Source organism: Pleurodeles waltl, chromosome 8 (genome assembly GCF_031143425.1).
Source record: "Pleurodeles waltl isolate 20211129_DDA chromosome 8, aPleWal1.hap1.20221129, whole genome shotgun sequence".
Taxonomy (NCBI): domain Eukaryota; kingdom Metazoa; phylum Chordata; class Amphibia; order Caudata; family Salamandridae; genus Pleurodeles; species Pleurodeles waltl.
Window position 1 is genome coordinate 1,377,271,522 of NC_090447.1, and position 17,982 is coordinate 1,377,289,503.

Consider the following 17,982-nt stretch of genomic DNA (forward strand, 5'->3'; position numbering starts at 1 on the left):
CATACATCTGCCCACAATGTTTCCTATTCAGCTCAGCTGGCATGATTGTCGACAACACATATGCATAGTAGGTGTGAAACTGTAGTAACATGTCCTCAATGATACATCAGGACTGTTCAGGTGGGTAAATGTATATATGTACATGCCTATGGATGTTTGGGGACAATAGGGCCTGCATGGGGCAGATGAGGATTTTACAACTGCATAGTTAGGGCCAAAATGTCTGCCCCCTGTAATCCAGAAATGTTGTGGTGGAAGTGACCTAATGCTGCTAGTGGTTGAGGTAATAGCGTAAGGCGTGTTTACAGCTGTGCACCAATAGGGATTATTAGCATATCATAATCGCCACCGGCGGTGACGGCGCACACCGCCGTGGTGTGTACGCAAACTCGTCACCCCAACTTCACTTGACTCCCGGATCTCGTGCATGCAGGTACTCCACTGAGTGTGCTGCTGTGTCCTGCCTCTGGTCATGGAAATGGCACGCGTGGCAGGGGAAAGGGCCTCGGCCTTCACCAACGAAGAATTGGAGAAGCTCATGGACGGGGTCCTGCCCCTGTACACCAAGCTCTACGGTCGACCAGAGGTACAGGTGAGTAGGAGATTGGGGGGCATGGCTGTGTGTAATGGTGGTAGATGGCTGTAAACATGTGTGCACGTTTGACACTGTATAGTCCAGGGTTCCTGACATGCTGCGTGTGTGTGTGCTGTTATGCTGTTATAAATGTCTGTCCCATGGTGGACATATAGACAGTTGTATGTAATGGCCATTGTCTGACCTCTGTGCTCCTTTTTCTGTGTGTCCCATATAGGTCAGTGCCCATCGGAAGAGGGGACTATGGCAGGCCATCGCCAGGGAGGTGCGGACCCTTGGGGTCTACAGCCGGTGGAGCACCCATTGCAGGAAGCAGTGGGAGGACCTGCAGTGCTGGGCGAGGAAGGTCTGCGAGGCCCAGCTGGGGAAGTCCTCCCAACGAGGAAGGGGTGCCCGTCAGGCACTGCACCCTCTTATGCGATGCATTCTGGTGGTGGCATACCTGGATGGGCGCTTGAAGGCTGCACAGCAGTCACAAGGGGGTGAGTAGAGAAACCATAGTATGGATCCTTGATGGATGTGTGAGTGTGCGGTGGTATGTATGCTGTCTAGTGGCAGGGACTCTGACTGATGTCCATCTACATAATAGCCCCCATGGGGTGTAGGGTTGTAAGGGTCAGGACTGCAGTACTTCAGACCCTTCAGTGCTGTGGGGGATGGCTGTAGAGCAGGGTGGTGGACGCTAGTCAGGGGCATAGCCATGTGTATAGCGGCAGGTGCTGCATGGTCTAAAAGTTGCAGGGTGGGTGTATGTGTGAACCTCTTCTGTACCTCTAGTCAGCTATTTACAATTGTCTCTCCTGTTTTGTCTCCCCATCCCTGTTCTCTTGTATTATCTGTGTACATCAGCATCATCTAGCAAGGGAGCTGAGGCACCAGCGAGTGGGGATGCAGCGGCCCACAGTTCCACTGAGGCAGAGGGGAGTACCACAGGGGAGGCAACTACCACTGGAGGCAGTGACTCTGATACCTCCTCCGATGGGAGCTCCCTGGTGGTGGCGGACCCTAGTGGGCCCACCCATTCTGTGTCCTCTTCCCCCACCCCCCATACCATCTCCACCCTCCCATTTGCCCCACACGAGTTGCTCGGGCCCGCTCATCCAGAGGGGTGGGCATCTCCTTTGTCCCAGGCACCTCCTCCCCTGCCCCAATCAGTCCTGCTGCCCTCACGGAGGACGCTATTGACCTCCTGAGAACCATCTCTGTAGGGCAGACAACCATCATCAATACCAACCAGGGGCTAGCATCAGAGGTGCAGCAGACCAATGCCTATCTGGATGGCATTCTCAGAGCTGTGTCTGACTTACAGAGATCTTTTCAGGCTCTGGCCTCCTCTTTGATGGCAGCCAGTGTCCCTGGTCAATCCGTCCCTACTCCAACCACCTGTACCCCTTCCAGCACCACACTCCATTTACCCATCCAAAGCACACATTCTGACACTCAGGCACACACCTCAAAACACAAAAAGCACACTTCAAAACACAAGCACCACACCTCCCACCACAGGCATACACACAGCCAACATACACAGGCACAAACACCAACATCCACTTCCCCTAGTGTGTCCGCATCTTCCGCCTCCCTGTCTGTCCCCTCCACATGCACAGCCTCAGGCACTGCACCCTCATTCAATGTTGCTGACCCTATTCTTGAAGTCACCACAAAATCTGACATCTATTCTTGCTCCCCAGACACCACACCTGCACTCACCACAACAACTTTAGATGACACGTGCGGCACACTCACCAAACTTGCAGACACACAGAAAACATACATTTACACTGCCAGCCTGTCTTGTCCCTCTGTATCCACCCCCCTCCTCCCAAGACACTCAAACACACCAAAACACCCACCCATCACACATCCACCATACCTCAGCATACTGTCCAGTCACCTGCAACCACGTCACGCACACCTACACCTGTCACAACCACTCTCTCTACCTCCACTCCCATGCCTTCCTCCAGGTCCACTCCAACTGCCCCTAAAAAACTTTTCCTATCCCGTGTTGACCTAGTCGAACCCACTGGCCCATTCTGTCTTATCCCTAAATGTGCCCACCTCCTTTCCTTGTCCACTCCTCCCACGTCACAGCCCACCCCTGTCTGCCCTTCCCATTCCCGTGCTACCTCCCCTGTGAGCAAGAGGCCCCGTGCTGGCCCTGGAACATCTGGCGCACCCCAGGCCAAGTCCCTCCACCTGCCTCAAGGTCCAGATCCAAGCCCCCTCCACCTTCCAAACGTAAGAACAAGTCACCACCCCCACCACCTCCTGCCCCTGTTCCCTGAGGTGCCTGGATGCCCCATTGTTGCCCCTACGAGGTGGAGTACCTTTGCACTTGTGGGAGTCAAGTTGGGGCCAATTTGGCCCATCGGACTGCGTACTCCTTACTGGTCATTGGCCTTATGTTGCACTTATGTTGCTCATTGAGTTGAATTAATAATCATGTGTGGCCAGTGTAGTTTATGGCAGATTCAGGATCCGTGGTTCATTGTTTCTTTGCTGGGGGTGTTGAGCATATGTGTGTACTTTGGGCAGCTTGCATTTGCCTTGTGTCGGGTAAGTACCTCTTACTGTGGGGTGTGTGGCTTGTGCTGTTGTGAGGGGTTGTGGGTGCGTTGCGGGGTGGGTGGAGTGGCTGGGTATGTAACTGTGCCCTTTCTTCCTTTGTTTAGTAGGATGAGGTACTTACTGTTGTTGTCTTCATCGGCAGTCTCAGTCGTGGAGGTATATGGCAAGGAGCAGATCTGCAACTCTCTATCCATGTCTGCTTCGGCGTGTTGTGTGTGCCTCTGGTGAGTGTTCCCTTTTATTTGGTTCGTTTCTGCCTGGCTCTGGTTGGCGTTGCTTCCCGCCCCACAACTGACAGAGGTGTAGTGCTTCATTATTTGATGGGTGGGTAGGGCCTTTCCGTCGGGCTGTGGGCGGGCTCTGTTGGCACTCCTCTGCTGGCGGTGAGTGGATTTCTGGCTGCCTGTTTTTCAGGTGGTTCATAATTTGGCAGTCCAGACCACACGACTGTTGGCGGTTGTTACTGCCACCGCCCCCGGAGCAGTGTTTACTGCTGTGCTCATAATGAGGGCCCATACGTCCTACCTTAACCATACACTGCACCCTGCCCTTGGGGCTACCTAGGGCCTACCTTAGGGGTATCTTACATGTAAGAAAAGGGAAGGGTTAGGCTTGAGAAGTGGGTACACTTGCCAAGTCGAATTTACAGTTTAAAACTGCACACAGACACTGCAGTGGCAGGTCTGAGCCATGTTTACAGAGCTACTAATATAGGTGGCACAACCAGTGCTGCAGGCCCACTAGTAGCATTTGGTTTACAAGCCCTGGGTACCTCTAGTGCACTGTACTAGGGACTTACTAGCAAATCAGATATGCCAATCATGGATGAACCAATTACATACACATTTTGTATGGGAGCACTTGCACTTTAACACTGGTTAGCAGTGGTAAAGTGCCCAGAGTAACAAAAACAGCAAAAACAGAGTCCAGCACACATCAACATCCTGGGAAACAGAGGCAAAAAGTAAAGGGAGCCCACGCCAAGGATGAAAAGCCTAATACATGCCAAACATCGATCCTACTCTACAATGTTAGGCCTAGCCGAGGGGCACCCACTGACATACATCCCCCACCCAGATACTCCCCCACCATGCATAATTAGTAATGATGGGCACTGTACTCACCCCCTTGTGGCTGCTGTGATGCCCTCAAGCTCCCATCCAGCTCCAGATAGGCCATCGCCAGTATGAGGGCAATCGGGGAGGTCAGGGTTCAACGTGCACCCTTTCCTTGTTGGGAGGCCATCCCCAGCTGGGCCCCCGCCGTCTTCCGCGCCCAGCGTCTTAGGTACTCCCACGTTTCCGACAGTGGGTGCTCTGCCTGCCGTAGACCCCCAGGGTCCGTACGACCTTGGCGATAGCACGCCATATACCTGTCTTTTGATGGGTGCTGACCTGCAGAGGAAATATACACAAGGAAAGATATTAGTTAGACTGCCCTGGCTGTTACACTCATGGCCCACAATAGCCCTTCCCATCCCCTTTCGCACAGACATGGCCCAGCATACATTCTGCATGCTGCCCAAGGCCCATCCACCAACCCCCACTGCACGAGGCATTCACACACAGCACTCCTTACATTCATGCCCCATGCATCGTACTCACAGTGTACTCATCTGTTGGTCTGGAGGCCCATACAGCAGTCCATACTGGGGTAGGACCCCATCCACTAGTCTCTCCAACTCCGCCCAAGGTGAAGGCAGGGGCCTTTTCTCCATTCACACAGGCCATGGCAGGTTCCAAACACAGGTCACAGCAGCACATGTAGTGTTGGTCCGCTCCTGTTGAAGGTCAGGTAGCAAGTGTGTGAACAGAAAATGGCGGTGACGTCCACGGCGCTGCATACCGTCACCGCCGGCGTACATCACCATTGGCCACTGTATCCCATATGGCCCAATATTATCCAATGAGGTGTTGCACAGCGGATCGCGACCACTTCCCGCAACGGCGCACAACATAAGCGGAATTACCTCACTTCCACTTCCACCTGTCCCTCCATTCAGGACTTTCAGATGTCATTTCGGGGGGGCAGTGCATGGATCATAACTGTGTCACAGATCACAATTGTACCTATAGGACATATGCCACTAATACATTTAAAATTCACATCATGCATTGAACTATAGTTGCTACAATGTACAGTTCATGACAGGCTCCTCACTCTTTTGCCCCATAGATTGCAATCGCTGAGGATGATTAGGAGATGGAGACATCTCCCTGTGTACAGACCCCTGGTGGACTTGGCAACAATGGCAGACAGGCACATTATGCTCACCTACAGACTTGACAGGGACACAATCATGGAGCTTTGTGATCAATTGGAGCCTGACCTGATATCTGCTATCCGTCACCCCACTGGCATCCCCCCTCTTGTGCAAGTCCTATCTGTGCTCCATTTCTAGGCAACTGGCTCTTTCCAAGTGACAGTGGCCTTGGCAGCAGGAATGTCACAGCCAATGTTCTCAATAGTGCTCACAAGAGTGTTGTCTGCCCTGATTAAACACATGTGCAGCTACATTGCTTTCCCCCAGGTGGAGGATTTTCTCATGGTGAAGGCTGACTTCTATGCAATGGCACATATCCCCAAAACCATTGGGGCAATTGATGGAACATATATAGCATTTGCCCCCCCCCCCCCCACTCCCCCGGCAAAATGAACAGGTCTTCAGAAATCAAAAACATTTACACTTGATGAATGTGCAGATGGTGTGTTTGGCAGACCAGTACATCTCCCATGTCAATGCTAAGTATCCTAGGTTGGTGCATGATGCCTTTATCCTGAGGAATAGCAGCATCCCAAATGTGATGGGCCAACTACAAAGGCACAGGGTGTGGCTAATAGGTGAGCCCTGGTTCCCACCCAGTGGATGTTGGTGTATGGGTATGGTGTGGGACATAAGGGATAGTGTGCAGCTAACAGTTGTCCAATGATAAGTGCAGGTGACTCAGGTTACCCCAACCTATCATGGCTACTGACCCCTGTGAGGAATCCCAGGACAGGGGCTGAGAAATGTTACAATGAGGTACATGGGTGAACAAGAAGGATCATTGAACGTACATTTGGGCTCCTGAAGGCCAGGTTTCAATGCCTCCATCTGACTGGTCAATCCCTGTGCTTCTCACCCAATAAGGTCTGCCAGATAATCGTGGCATGCTGCATGTTGCATAACCTTGCATTGAGATGCCATGTGCCTTTTCTCCAGGAGGAAGAAGCTGAAGATGGCCGTGTGACAGCAGTGGACCCTGTGGACAGTGAAGATGAGGAGGCAGAGAATGAGGATGAGGACAACAGAACTGCAGTGATACGAGAATACTTCCAATTACACACAGGTAAGACAGTGTAACTTCACATTTCATTGTCAGTTTCTTTTCACATTGTAACTGGCAGGCTGTGATTTCCCACTTCTAGGGCCACTCACTGTACCTTTTGGCAACTCTTTTTGCAGATGTTGGTACCCCACTCTCGCTCCTGGTGTGCTCACTGCAGCCAACTACAGGTCTTTCCTATGTAAACATTACTCTGCAGTTGAATTGCAATGTTTAAACCGTGTTAAATGAATACATACTGAAATCATTTGACATACTCTATACTTGTATTTTTTTTTATGTGTTTATTGGTGTGCTATGAAGAAAAGTGAGAAGTGCAATGGGCTGGTGTGATGATGGAGGAAATTCCAGGGTATAGTTCCAGTCTATTTGTAGGACAGGTGCAGTGTCCATGGGGACATAGGAAGGGGAGCAATGGCAGTTAAAGGTGGACAGGTGTACTGCGTGGGACACAAGGATCACAGTCAGGAGAGTCTCATTTCCTGATGGGTGTCTTGGCAGGAGTCTCTGGCTTCTGCCTGGATCGCAGCGAACGCTTGCGGGGTGGTTCTCCTTCTGCAGGGGGAATGGGTGCTGGTGGCCGGTTGGCCCTGTGGCGGGGCCCTCTATCCACTAGAGGCAGCAGAGGTGGAGGGCTGTTCAGTAGTCTGGCTAGTGGTAGGGGCCCACTGGTGTGACACTGTCTCCCTCATAATGTTGACCATGTCTGCCAGCACCCCTGCAATGGAGACCAGGGTGGTGTTAATGGCCTTCAAGTCCTCCCTGATCCCTTGGTGCTGTCCCTCCTGCAGCTGCCTGTTCTCCTGCACGTTGTCCAGGATCTGGCCCAGTGTATCCTGAGAATGCCGGTTGAGTTCTCTGTCCTCCCCCGGCACACAGCGGTCCTCCCAGCTTCCCTGTTGTCCTGTGCCTCTGTCCCCTGAACTGCTACGGACCCCAGGTCCCTGATTGTCTTGGGCTTGTGGTGTGCCCTGGGGTCCCTGTAGTTGTGGACACACTACTGATTGACGTGTCCTGGGGACAGAGTATGGGCACGCTGGGTGCGTGCTGCGCAGAACACATTCACTTCCTAATCCACATAAACAACAACACCACCCTCAGAGGAACACTCATATACAGACCACCAGGGCCTCGCCCCCCCTTCTGTGATGCCATCGCTGACACCATCAGCCCTCACGCCCTCACCTCCACAGATTCCATCCTCCTCGGTGACTTCAACTTTCAGCTGGAGAACCTGAACGACCACAACTCCTCATCCCTCCTAGATAACCTCACCAACCTCAGACTCAAACAACTGGTCACAGCACCCACCCACTCAGCAGGACACACACTAGATGCAATCTTCACCACAAGCCCCCACATAACCTACACTCACACCACCGAACTCCACTGGACTGATCACCACTGCGTCCACTTCTCCTTCTCCAAACCTCCCACACACCACCACCAACACACCACACCCTACCGCATGTGGGACAAGATACCCACAGAACACCAGAACTCCCAACTTGCGCAGAACCCCCCCACACCAACAACCCCAACAGTGCTGCTCTCAACCTCGCAAAATGGATCACAACCTGTGCAGTCTCACTCGCCCCCCTCAGAAAAAAGATCACCACCCACAACATCAAGAACGCCCCCTGGTACACCACTGACCTCCAAGACTCCAAGGGTGAATGCTGCAAAGCAGAGAAAGCTTGGTGACAGGAACCCTCAATAACCAACTTCTCCACCCTCAAAACCTCCATTCGCAATCACCACCAACTCATAAGCACCACCAAAAAAGCATACTACAAGGAACGCATAGACAGTAATTCTCACAACAGCAAAGAACTCTCTAGCATCATCAAAGAGCTCTTTAAACCCATAGCCAGCAACATAGACCCCACGCACACACAAATCCTCTGCGACTCCCTCTCAAACCATTTCCACCACTAAATCTTAAACATACACAACAGTTTCAAACCACACGCACCCACCACACACCTCTGACTTGTCAAACACCTACCGCCCACACACCCTCCCAACCTACTAATCACCTGGGCCCTGACCACTGATGAAGAAACTGAAAAAATTATGAATTCCATCCACTCTGGCTCCCCCTCTGACCCCTGCCTCCATCGCATTTACAACAAAGCCAGCCCAACCACTGCCCCCAAACGTCGCAACATAATCAACAGCTCTTTCGACACCGCCACCTTCCCAGACCCCTGGAAGCACGCAGAAGCCACTGCACTCCTAAAAAAGACCAAAGCTGACCTGGACGCCCACACCAACTACCGCCCTATCTCTCTCCTCCCTTTCCCCGCCAAGGTCGCTGAGAAACTAGTGAACACCCGCCTGTCCCACTTCCTTGAGAAAAACAACACACTCAACCCCTCCCAGTCTGGGTTGCGCAAGAATCACAGCACAGAGACCGCCCTCATCGCATGTACTGACGACATCAGAACCAAAGTCGACAAGGGCGAGACCATCGCACTAATCCTCCTGGACCTCTCCGCTGCCTTTGACACTGTCTGCCATCATACACTCCTCCACAACACAGGGATCCAACACAAAGCCCTAGACTGGCTCACCGCCTTCCTCACCGATAGAACCCCAAAAGTCCGCCTCTCTCCCTTCCACTCCACAGCCACCAAAATCATCTGCAAAGTCCCCCAAAGATCCTCCCTCAGCCCTACCCTTTTCAATATTTACATGTCCCTGCTTACCAACATCCTCCGACCACACAGAATCACCATCATATCCTATGCAGACGACACCCAACTCATCATCTCCCTCACCCGTAACCCTACAACCACCAAAACCAACCTCCACGCTGCACCCCTTGACACCGCCACATGGATGACAGCAAACCACATCAAGCTCAACTCCAACAAAACCAAACTAATCATTTTCAGCCCCAACAAAACCATATGGGACGACTCCTGGTGGCCCACCGCCTAGGCCCGCCCTACCCCCACAAACCACGCACGCAACCTCTGCATCATCCTGGACACCTCCCTCTCCATGACCCAGCAAATCAACGCCGTCACCTCCTCCTGTTTCAACACAAAACCTTCAAATGGATTCCCATAGAGACCAGAAAGACCGCCACCCACGCACTCATCAGCAGCAGGCTGGACTACGGAAACGCCCGCTACACCGGCACCACACTCAAACTCCAACGCAAACTCCAGAGAATCCAGAACACAGCCGCCCGCCTCATCCTGGTCCTCCCTCGCCATGAACACATCTCATCACCCCTTTACTGACTCCCCATCGACAAGAGGATCACCTTCAAAATCCTCATCCACACACACAAATCCCTCCACAACACCGACACAACCTACCTCAACGACAGAGGGAACTTCCACACTCGCTCTTGCCACAGTCCCCCGCATCCAACGTGCCACCACAGGAGGCAGATCCTTCTCCTACCTCGCCCCCAAGGCCTGGAACTCCCTCTCCACCAACCTCTGCAAGACCCAGGACCTCCTGCTCTTCAGAAAAAAACCTCAAGACGTGGCTGTTGGAACAGTGACCCTCCCCCCCCCCCCCCCAGCGCCTTGCGACCCTCGCGGGTGAGTAGCACGCTCTATACATTTTTTGATTGATTGATTGATTGATTGGTGGTGTTTTCTGAGGGGTAAGACTCTGTGGTGGTGTGTGACTGTGCCTAGGTAACCGACTGTCCGGAAGTCCCTGATGGGCCAGGTTGGACATCCAGATCCAGGCTAGCAGAGTCGCTGTCATCACTGTGGGCCTCTTATGTGGGGGGACTGGATGTTTCTGGCACCTCTTCTCCTGTGACATTGGCTGGGATACCTGTGGGGATGTAAGTACGGTGTTATTGTTTCTGTGTGTGACATATTGTGCATGGGTGGGTTGGCCTCTTTGGTTGTTATTGCCCTGGCAGCTTTCACTTGTGCACGTTGGTTTATGGTGGGATGATTAGTTCTCTCTAGTGTGCATGCTTGAGTGATAGGTGTCCATGCAGGTCTGTGAGGGGTGTCCGTGCATTGGTGGTGCATGCCAGGCTTGGCATTGGGATGAGTGAGATGTGATGGTGGGGAATGTGGGAAGTGGTTGAGTGATGGGAGAGAGGGTGAGGTGGGGGCATGTTTGGCATGCAGGTAGGGGGGAGAAAGTAGTAAAGAGTTGACTTACCAGAGTCCAATCTTCCTGCTACTCCTGCCAGGCCCTCAGGATTCATGATTGCCAAGACTTGCTCCACCCATGTTGTTAGTTGTGGTGGAGGAGGTGGGGGTCCACCGCCAGTCCTCTGTGCAGCAAGATGGTGTCTTGCTGCAATGGAATGTATCATCCCCCTAGGCCGTTCCACCTCTTCTTGATGTCATTCCTTGTTCTGGGGTGCTGTCCCACAACGTTGACCCTGTCCACAATCCTCCGCCATAGCTCCATCTTCCTAGCAATGGATATCTACTAAATCTGTGCTCCAAATAGCTGTGGCTCTACCCGGATGATTGCCTCCACCATGACCCTTAGCTCCTCCTCAGAGAATCTGGGGTGTTGTTGTGGTGCCATGGGTGTAGTGTGAGTGGTGTGGGTGAGGATGTGTAGGGTGATGTGTTGGGGTGTATGTTGTAAGGTGTGTGGGTGGTGTATAGGTGATGGTAGTATCTGGCGATGGTTGTGTGAGTGCTCTTGCTGTCTCTCTCTGCTGGCAATAATTGTATTTGTAAGGGTTTGTGGGTAATGTGGGTGTGCGTTTTATAGTGGTGTGGGTGTGTGGTGTGTGTATGGGTGTCAAGTGTGTGTAGTTTGAATTGACCAATGTGGTGTTGTTTTGCATGTGTGTGTGTATTTTGAGCACAGCGGTATGTACCGCCAATGGTTTACCGCCATTGAATGTCTGCCGTGGTGATTCACTGGTCATAATGTTGTGGGCGTAGTTCTGTTGGTGTAACGGTGTGACTTTTGATACCGCCAGTTTATCACTGACCTTTGGGCTGGCAGATTTGTGTGTGTGGCTGAATAGTGACGGATTGGTGTGTGTCATAATATGGTTAGCGGATGTCCGCCGTGGCGATGGTATGTTGGCGGCAGTCAGCATGGATGTAAGTGGGATTTACCACCAATATCATAATGAGGGCCATAGTATGGTCTTCTAAACCCTTTCTCTGACAAAGCACTGCTCCCAGTCCAACAGCACTGACATCTACTGATATGATGCACTCCCAGTCATTCATATATGTTTTTAGAGGAGGCTCTTTAGTAACAATGTCCTTGTTCTCATTAAAACTTTTTTCCTGCAATTCATCCCATATAAATTTCTCTTTTTGTCTTAGGCAGTTTCTTAAGAGGTTCCATAAATGCTGCATAACCGCCAACATACCTGGCATGGTAATCACTTAAACCAAGAAACAATTAAACTTCTTCCTTATTCTCAGGACTTGGTATTTCTCTCAGAGCCTTAATCAGAACCACTTTTGGTTTAATCCCATCTGCAGTGACATTATGACCTAGATACTATACAGAATCAGTTAAATGTTTGCACTTGTCATGGGACACAGGCATACCATAATTTCTTAATATAGACAACACCATCTCCAAAATACTGTTTTATTCTATTTCAGATTTAGCAAAGATCAAAATATCATCCTGAAAAGCCTTAACTTCAGGGATATCTTTAAACAAATAAAACATCAATTTCTGGAACACGCTAGCTGATGATGCTAGCCCGAATGGTAACCTCAAATACTCATAAGCGCCAATTGAGATGATAAATGTAGTAATTACCTGTGGCTGTTTCTTCAAAGGTACTTGATAATATGCAAAAGTAAGGTGTATTTTGCTAAAATATTTAGGGGGTCATTCTAACTCTGGCGGGCCCCTCCGAAATACCGCACCGCGGTCAGTAGACCGCGGAGGGTATTCTAAGTTTTTCCCTGGGCTGGCGGGCGGTCGCCAAAAGACCGCCCGCCAGCCCAGGGAAAAACTCCCTTCCCACGAGGATGCCGGCTCGTAATCGAGCCGGCGGAGTGGGAAGGTGCGACGGGTGCTGTTGCACCCGTCGCGTATTTCACTGTCTGCCAAGCAGACATTGAAATACTTGTAGGGGCCCTCTTACGGGGGCCCCTGCAGTGCCCATGCCAGTGGCATGGGCACTGCAGGGGCCCCGCTACCCCCCCCTACCGCCATCCGGTTCCCGGCGGGCGGACCGCCGGGAACTGGATGGCGGTAGGGGGGGTCGGAATCCCCTCGGCGGCGCAGCTAGCTGCGCCGCCTTGGAGGATTCCAAAGGGCGGCGGTACACTGGCGGGAGACCGCCAGTGTTGCCGGTCCGACCGCGGCTTTACCGCCGGGGTCAGAATGACCCCCTTAGTTTCACCCAGCATGGTTAAAACCTCATGAATTCTGGGGACATGATGATAATCTCCAACAATATTTTTATTTAAAGACCTCAAATCAGCACATAACCTTATGTCACTGTTACTTTTCTTGGCAATGACAACTGCACTCACCCATTCAACTGCGTTCACAGGTTCTATTATTCCATCTTTGCACAGTTGATCTGAGTGTCTTCTTAGTTCCATTTACCACTACATAAATCTTTCTAACTATTTCGCAATTTTAAAGCATAAGTTATTTTCAAAATATCCTTAGGTTATAATCTCTGATTACCATAAGCAGCAGCTCTTATATCAGCTTCCTTAGGCTGTCTTCTTTGCCTCAAGTTTTTTATAGGTACTTTCTGATACTATAGTGACAGGTGACCCTGAGTCCATCAACATATTTAATTCAATTTGATGGATTTTCACTATGTCATATGGTCCTTTCATATTTGCCATAACACCTGCATCGCAATCTACTTGAAGAGTAAGAATTGTAGTTACACTTTTGTTTTCAGATGATTCTGAAAGTATTTCCGAAACACAATTTATCCTAGTTCCATTTCTCATGCTGTAACATACTCTCATAAAATGTCCTATCTTGTTACATTTGCTAAAAAAAAATCCTTGTGCAGGTGTCAGAGTCACCAGATCCTCGGGGTCTGTGCACGTTCCCAACACGTCCACCACTGAACAGCTCCAAGACTCTGATAGATAAATCACAGAGACTGAGAGAGTTCAAGAGGGGAAGAGGGGATTAGGAAGGGAACAGCTGGGAAGGAGACTTGTAGTAAGAAAAAGGTTAGAACACACAATATGAAAATTACATCTCCTGAAATCAATACTAGACTATGATTCTAAGCCTAGTCACTCTGAAAACATGAACAATCTAAGAGTTAAGTTTAAAATGACTATGTTTCAAGATAGCCGGATACCTGTAGGGGAATCAAGATGAATTAAATGAAAAATTTCTTATTCAAGTACTTTCCTTTACATGAGAATCAGAAAAAAACATTCTGACTAAATTTTAAACCAGTCTTATCAATCCTGTTTTGAGAATGTATACTAGGACCATACAATATTGCATCTAGAAACTCTGGCTTTCTGTGTATTCGTAAAATGTTTCAACACAAATTGCGCATGTTGCAGATATATATATAGACATATATATATAGTAAACACCACAAAAAGATTGTGCACCATGAATAACACAATATGGATTCAGGAAACAAATCACATAACTTGTCAACTCAAATATTACATAATAAATGTCTTAGAATAGTAGCATACAATAAACAACATGAATTAAAAACGAGGAGAGAATCGTGCGTCTTGCCAATTCGAGTGTTACCATGTAAAATACCAAGAAATGGTAGCACGCAATGAATATCAAAGTCAAATCATCATTAATAGAATCGAGCGTCTTGTCGATTCGTAAAACACGATGTAAATGTCAAGGAATAACAGCTCACAATAAATAACAAGATCAAAGTGCAATGAAACGAATCACGCTTCTTTTGCCGATTCTTAAGCCACCATGTAAAATGTCAAGAAATGGTAGCGCGCAATGAACAACAAAGTTAAATGCTCATGAAACGAGTTGTGCGTCTTGCCAATTCGTAAAACATCATGTAAATGTCAAGAAATAGTAGCGCGCAATGGACAACAATGTTTAAACACCATAAAACGAATCGCTCGTCTTGTCGATTCATAAGCCACCATGTGAATGGCAATGAATAACAAAGTCAAACCTTTATGAAATAAATTGCGCGTCTTGCCTATTTGTAAACTACCATATAAATGTCAAGAAATGGTAGCGCGCAAGTAATCTGTTACTCATTTAAGAATTTAAACCAAGAATATGAAAATTCTAAATAACGGTGTCGGAACAGTCCAAGCACCGTCTTACCGCCTGGAACAATGATCACCAATGAAGGATTAGAGCAGAAGGCTGGAACATCCAAATAGGCCGCCGGGACAGGAGCTCAGGAAGAAGCAGCTGCTCTGCACCGGGACCTCTGAATGGTGAGCACTGGGAGTTGGGCTGGCTCTCTTTTATAGAGTCTTGGCCCAGCCCAGAACCACGCCCAGGCATGTTGCAGGGAAAGTCTCTGGAAGGCCCTGGAAAGGGGGCACACCCTAACACACTCTGAAAACCTGCAGCAATACCTTGCAAAGGAACAGTTTTTGTAAGCATATTAAAAATAAGTTTTCAGGATTGAACTCTGCAATGCAAAAGGTTAAACCACAACATATCAGCACAATGCATAAATTACTTTGTTTTGAGAGTGCTGTTTTTTTTGCATTTTTGTCGCCAATAGAGCGCGTACTGCTCTGGTATTGACAGCAGGACAAAATGCGTTATTACCTATGTGATTATTTGATCCACATCTAAAACAATTTCCACTACGAAAATTTATTTTCTTACTCTTCTCACTATTTTTTTAACTGCATTTACCTTCATTTCATCTACCACAGCATTCACTTTAACACTTTCAAATGTCTCCACTGTGTTTGCACCTTGTAACACTTTTACAGAATGAACTGAACGTTCAATACCCTTTGCAATATTATTGGTCTCCTCAAGTGTAGGTTTGGTACAGCATAGCAAATGTTCCTGGACTTTCTTAATGTGACAATTCAACACTATTTGATCATGTATATATTGATCCACAGAGTTTCTGAATTCACAAGTGCTAGCTAATAACCTCAACACTGCAATATATTGGTCAATAGTTTCTCCCATATCCTGCTTTTGAGAATAGAAACTAAAACTTTCCAGAACAATGCTAGGTTCTGGTGAAAAATGTTTGGATAATCTTTTCTCAGCTTCAATAAAAACATTCCAAACCACTGAATCTCCTGAGTCATTTGGAGGTTGTAACACTGGCAAATTGAATACTATGGCAAACATTCTTGCAGGAGAATATTCATTTGCATCAATCACCACCAAATAATTTAAAAGTGCTTGAAGCCATTGTTTCCATTCAAAAACTGGTTTGCCAGGAGTCCTCAACATGTAGAATGTCCAAAATTATTGGAAAGGAAAACAAATAACTCATCTAATGAACCTTAGCATTAATGTGGCATAAAAATGTAATTTGTGGCTGACATTCTGCTTCCTTTTTTATATTATTTATATATTAAAAATTATTTATGAATGTGAATATGCTTCTTCCCTCCTGCTTGCCTCGTCTAGTACCACATACCGCATATTATGGTGAGGAAGAGCAGGTTGCTAAAAGACCTGCAACGTCCAGCATCTTGATGATTTATTCTTATTGTTGCGTTGGTGTTGCCTGGAGTCAGGTAGCATGTCACGCTTCCCCATGGCGAGCAGGTGCCACGTCACCCTTCCCCACAGCTTTGGTGTTGCCTGGAGTGAGGTAACATATCGGGTTTCCACTCGGCCTGCAGGTAAAACATCACTATTGCGCACAGCGTCACCTGCTCTTGTGGTGTCCCAATACGCTTACGGGAGCCTCCTTATCTAAAAACAGGATGCCATTCAGGAAAACAATGATCCTAAGCAACACCTTCAATAGGCTTCTTGACTCTCCTCAAGCAGGGTATAATGCTGCAGCTGATCAAGTCATGCCTGTAAGCATGGTCCAGTCCCTCGTCACCAAATATGTAGTGGTTTCTTCATGGGAGAAAATACGTCAACTCCTGAAAATGAGATAAACAAGTTCTTCCAGTTTTATTTATAGTACAGGTAAATAATACGAGGTGATCACACATGCACATCCACCCAAATCGGCATCTTCCTTCAACTGACTCACTTCAACAGTCTCACATAGAACATACATGCATTCACCTCTAGACCCTACAAGAATGCTGGCCTAGGCAAAAACAGCCAGATAGAGAGAAAATAAAACAAAACTGTAAAAGTGGCTACTGTAACAATAATAAAGCAAAGCAGAATAAAATATATCTAGGTTAAAGTGCACAGCGGCAGGCCTAGTATGTTAAAATAACGTGCATGGAGCCATAACTAAAATGGCTACACAACAACATAACAGGTACTATCAGCCCGAGGACGAATCACCCAGAAACTGTCCAGGCGGTTGCTGATGGACCTGGCAAATTATTTTGGAAAGTTTAGTAAAGATTTGTCAAGCAATGCCAAAGATATAGGCAAGTAAAAAAAAAGCTTTTTGTACAGAAATGTGATCCCATCTATAACTACCTAGCGGCGACCACCACTAGGTCAAATATATATAGCTAGATAGTTAAATAGATATATATATATCTATCTAAATCTATATATCTGTATATATAGTTGGAAGTTGGGTCATTAGTTGTGTGGCCTGCACAAGTTATGGGTCCGCACTCAACCACCACTGTGAACCAAACACCCCATTGTAGCACTGGACTCTCTTAGGGTAGTCCAAGGCATACTCAAGGGAGGTGGTTTGGGCTAGTAATAACCATTCACATGCACATAAGAGTAACACTCAATAAATGATTGTCCAGTCTGTGCTTTTCTTTTGATAAAGTAAAAGTAAATTAATTAAACACACACTTCTCAATGCTATGCACCAATCTACAAATATACACCAGTTAATGGAATTTCTTTTGGATGACATTGTATAGTCATTCTTGTCTCTCCCGAGGGGAGATATAATCCAAACACCCACATGCCAAAACATTTACTTGTATCCCAATGCAACATTTGACTCTAACTTAAAGTGAGAGCACCTAATACTGGTAATAAAGTACATCTACTTTGATCACTAGTAGCTGTCAGTCTCAATACTCAAATAAGCATGAACAAGAAACATGTATAAGCATGTTGGAATGATTTGTGCAGTTACAATGACTCTTGGATTACTTTCAGATAACTCTCAGCATGATCTAAGCAGTCTAACCCACACCCCTAAAGGGTGTGGGCAAAGTTTCATCCTATTCCACATTGCAGCATTCAACATAACCACGATGTAAGTTGACACAGTCCCTAAAAGCCATCACTTGATTGTTAATCAGAATGTAATACCATCTTTCACCCCTAGAGGATGTCTTTGCATTTGAAAACAACTTTAGCATAACATGCTACCATTTTATTATAGTCCCTAACTAGACTTCATTACTGTAAAAGCACCTGTAATTACAGCCTTTCGCCCCTAGAGGGTGCTCACTATTATAACAATCCTAT